Source organism: Euprymna scolopes, chromosome 20 (genome assembly GCF_053919585.1).
Source record: "Euprymna scolopes isolate OS-2025 chromosome 20, ASM5391958v1, whole genome shotgun sequence".
In the NCBI taxonomy this organism is placed as follows: domain Eukaryota; kingdom Metazoa; phylum Mollusca; class Cephalopoda; order Sepiida; family Sepiolidae; genus Euprymna; species Euprymna scolopes.
Window position 1 is genome coordinate 114,060,850 of NC_136501.1, and position 5,129 is coordinate 114,065,978.

The following is a 5,129-nucleotide window of genomic DNA, read 5'->3' on the forward strand; positions in this document are numbered from 1 at the left end:
ATAGTATTATACATAGGAAAAATAGAACAGCATCAAGAGAAATAACTAGATGTAACTTTTAATGAATTTGATACGTTTAGCATCTAATACTAGGGATATAAAAGAATTAACTTCATGTAACAAATGATTAATTGGTTGAATACCAAGTAAATATTGCGCAGAACCAAATGAAAGACGTCGGACATCTTGTTCTGTTTCTAGTTCTGAAGAGTTCATCGCAAGTATTGAGTTTTATAAATTAGATATGGGAAAATTGCCCAGAATAATAATAATAATAATAATAATAATAATAATAATAATAAAAAGTAACGATGTAGCCTATGATTGGAATGAATGAATGGAACAGAACTAATCCTATGCGGGTCCCCAAAGGAGGAAGTTTCATGGAGTATGAAATTCACAGGTGGCCCCCAGTCGCATGTATATCTCCTTTAGGGGAGATGATGACGTTGGGATTTAGCAACTGTTGCAGGGAAGTGTCGACGTCCTCTTACATACAGTGTTTTCCCAAACTGGTCACCCAAACTGGTACTGACCAGGCTCAACTTTGCTTAACTTTAATGATCTAACGAGAACCGGCGTATCAGCGTGATTATGCCGTATATTAACCCAATGAATAATCGCTGTTAATTAGTGCATTATACTAAAGAAAAATGGCACAGAATCAAGGGAACAAACTAGATCTGACTTATTGATTGAATTCGCTCTTAGCATCATACTAACGAAAATATGCACAGACTCAAGGGAAGTAACTCGATGCAAGTAATGATTAATTCATTTTAATACGCTGTTAATAATATTATACTCGAGAAAAATTGCTCAGTATTGAGAAAAATAGATTTAACTGATGATTGCTTGATTGTGATATGATGATGGGTCAAACAACACCTGATCAGGAGAAATAATATTAGGTTGGTGCAAAAATGCTTTTATCAGATCTACATACGTCAAAAAACAATTTTGCACCAACCTATTAAATGAGTCTAATTATTTAGTGATTGACTATGTTGTTAACCTTTTCTGACCTGGTTGAACTAATTCGTTCAACCGTAAAACACTGAATATATAACGACATAAATAAAGTTGGAATTGATTCAAACGCTTTGTATGTATTTGTTCAGTAAGCTTCAGCCACTGTCCCATCGATGAAACGTTGCATTCCTCTGCATGTTCTACAAGTATTTTAATGGTGAATGCTCTGGCGAACTGCAGACACTTGTGCCCCCACGACGTAGACACCCTCGACAAACCCGAGAGGTAGCTAAATCCCACCTCCACACAGTAGAGATCCCTAGATGTAAAAGATGTTTCTACTCCAGTAGTTTCTTCCCCAGAACCGCCAGACTCTGAAATTCCCTGCCAGGTCCCTGCTTCCCCAACTGTACTGACATGCAGAAGTTCAAGTGTAACATGAACCTACATCTTGCTGCCCAAATCCCTACATAGTGCCCCAGTAGTTGTTGCCCCTGATAGTAGCCTCCTACACCAAAGTGACAATGTGCCTTGTTTGGGGTGAAAATGTAATAAAAAAATAAATAAAAAATCTGCGAATTTTTTCTTAAATAAGACTATTTTAAACAATGTATTCAATCAATAATGATTAAAGTTATGTGCCTTTGATTCTTCGCAATTTATCCATAGTTTAATAACATCATTTACAACTAGGTACGTGCAAAATGAATGCTTAACATGTATAAACATTTTTACCCCCGCCTCCCGTGGCTTAAAATTCACCAAAAATCAGGAAATTAACCAATTTTAATGAAATTTCCACCATTTATCAAATAATGATCACGGAACATAATGAATTCATTATTTTTATTTAAATCTTAGTGGAAATGTATTTTGTTTAAACAAAAAACACCTTTACTAAAGTTATGGGTTTTCAGTAGTTAAAAAAATGAATGAACTTATTTATTTTTTTGTTTAGTTTTTTATGAAAATAAAGCTTCGTAAATTGTAGCAATTAAAAAGAAAAAAATTTGTTTTTTACAGAAACATTACGAAAAAAAGATCCTAAATTCCGTATTCATGAATTCAATATAACTAGAAGAAAAATTAATTTCTCGAACTACCGATATTATCATTGAATTAAGCATCGTTTGTTTAATATTTTCACACAAAAAATTATAATTGAAAAAATATTTCTACTTTTTTTCCTAAATTGCATGTTTCGCATGATTTTTATATGTAAAATTCTAATATTTTCCTTGCTTGCATAAATGTGAAACTTTCGGCGTAACATAATTTTTATATATTCTTGAAAAAAATTTAAATTATACAAACGTTCACGATAAGAATGTATGGATTCACAGCTGGAGAAAAAAAACAGTACCCTCTACATCTCTTTAACTACCTGACGTCATTTTCAGACAGATTTTGTCTTCTGTGTGAGATTTTGGGCCTCTGTATAATCTGTGTGATGAGGACTTTGTTTTATTTTGGTTGAACGAAGCGAGAATGTCTCACTTTGGGAGCGGGGGATATTTAAGCCTTTTATTTTTATTTATTTTGGGGGGTATTTATTTAATTCAATATCTTGAGACTTTATTATCTTTGAAATAGACTCAGAAACAATATTTATCTTTCAAATGATTTTTACAATGAATTTAACTTCAAAATTTAGTAGAATTTGTTAGCTCGCCGTGAAAACATTTTTCACATATATTTTTTTTTCCTTTTGGAAATTAACTTTAGTCTTTAATCTTTCAAATACAATCAAAAAATAGTCGGAAACCTACAAAAAAAATTGTGATAAATCGGCTTTCAAAACCATGTCCCCCTAATCTTTATTTTACCATTTTTGCCCGTAACTATTAACAACGTATTCGATCAAATAACTACATATACAGGGTGGTCAAAAAGTCAGGTAACATTTTAAAGAAAAACGATATTAGCAATACACGTATATTTAAGTACCATACATTGAAATATAAAATGAAACAAACATGAAATATGTTTATTTTGTTAATTGTCGTCCATTTCTCTCTATCAATCGCTGGAAGCGATTAACCACTGATTGTGTAACACGTGTAATCATGTCAGCTGATATCCGCGCAATCTCCTCTTCAATAAATAACTTTAAAGACGCTATTGTATCAGGCTTCTTGCCATAAACGCTATCCTTTACATAGCCCCAAAGCCAGAAATCAGGAGGGGTAGTTTATATATTACACTCAAATATTTAAACAAATAATATTAAACGAATAGAGATTATAATGGATCATATTGTTTTTTCTACCTTTAACATGTTACCTGACTTTTTGACCACCCTGTAGTTATCTCCTTTGATTTAGCTATTTTTTTCTGATGCTACAATTCATCTTTTTTGTTCTTAGGGGGAGAAATCCTTCATGAGTGAGACAATTTTAATTTTTGTTCCTATCCAGATTGCCTCTTTTTGGGGAGCTAGATTTTTCTCACATTAAAAACCGACCTTGGGTCTAACTCTGCCCTTGTAGGGAAGCAAGTAAATAGGAATACTATAATTAACAGCATATTCAACCAATTATTCATTAGTTATTTCCCTTCATTTTATTTTATTTTTTTTTTTTTTGTCAAAGTATATGACATTTAGCAACGTATTTAATTCTATTCATTAATAGATCCTATTTACAATTTCTCCCCACGGGGCAGTTAAACACCAGGGTTGTTTTTTAACGTGGAGAAAAGGAACAAAAATAAAAAAAATTGTCTCAGTTGTGAAGGATTTCTCCTCCACTGACAGTAAACAAGAAATTGAAGTGCGGCATCTGAAGAACAGATACTACACTGTGATCTTGTCCCGAAGGCCAATTCTATTCATTAATAGATACATCCACTAATTTATTTTGATTCTCCGCAATTTTCTTAGAATAAGTTATTTCCCTTGATTCGCTGCAGTTTATCTTTAGTATAATATTAAAATATTAACAGCGTATTTATTCAATTTATCATTAGTTACATCTAGTTAATTCCCTTCATTCTGTGCCCCATTTTTTTTTTTTTTTTAGTATAACAAATTATTTAATCAATTCCTTAATAGATATACCCACTAATTTATTTGGATTCTGCGCATTATTTCCTTAGCATAACCCTGTAATGCACAATATACTAAATCATTAGTTACATCTAGTTATTGTCCTTGATTCTCTACCGTTCTTCTTTAGACGTGTTCCCTTAATCCCGGCGTCGTGGGGCGTTGCGTTATTTTATGCAGAGTGTCTTGGTTAAGAATAGCTTAGCGGCGCCCATTATTCTCTCGACTAAAAAAAAAAAAAAATGAAACACTTCACGAATTTGCATGTCATCATTGCGTAAGGGCCATGCTAATCTTCTCCGTATTGTTTCAAGTTTAGTATATGTACTGCCGAAACGATGCATATACTAAAATACTATTCATTTTGCACGTACCTTTTAATAATGATTAAAGTTACACTTAGTTATTTGCCTTGATTTTTAGCGCAATTTTTCCCTGGGATAAAATTTAATCAACAGTATATTCAATCAATCTTTCATTAGTTACATCTCCTTTCTTTTCATTCTATTCATCGTTTTTCCAAATATAATTAACAGCGTATTTAATCATTCATTATTAGATATACCTACTGATTTCCTTTGATTCTGTGCAGTATTTTCTAGCATGTCAGAGTTATTTCCCTTGATTCTCTGCCGTTCTTTTTATATAATAAAATTAACCTATTTATTCACTTTATCATTACTTGCATCTAGTACCCCCCCCCCGATTAAACTACAATAAACAGAGTATTCACTGAATGAATCATTACGTACGCATTGTTATTTCCCTTAATTCTGTGAAAAATTTTCCTGTAGTGTAATACTATACCGACTGGCTCATTTAATCCAATAACCATTAGTTAATAAATGCTTTGGACTACGGAGTAAATAATTGATTGATCAAATGCGCTGTCGAATATAGGATTATATTAGAGAAAAATTGTACAGAATTAAAAAAAATAAATGTTACTAATGATTGATTAATTGAATACGCGGTTTATGATAGTATTAGGGAAACATTGTTCAGAAACAAAGAAAAAAAAAGAACTTAATGTAACTAATGATTAATTGATCGAATACGCTGTTAATTATAGTATTGTAATCTGAAACAAATATTCCAAGATTACATTGCC

General features: G+C 32.0%; 1 non-coding gene across 1 annotated transcript; it reads right to left on the minus strand.

Annotated features, from left to right (window-relative positions):
* Positions 1 to 4,254: 4,254 nt before the first annotated feature.
* Positions 4,255 to 4,366, minus strand: LOC145241881 (U6 spliceosomal RNA). Its single transcript, XR_013862611.1, has one exon. It is a non-coding gene; the product is annotated as a U6 spliceosomal RNA (small nuclear RNA).
* Between the last annotated feature and the right edge of the window lie 763 nt (positions 4,367 to 5,129).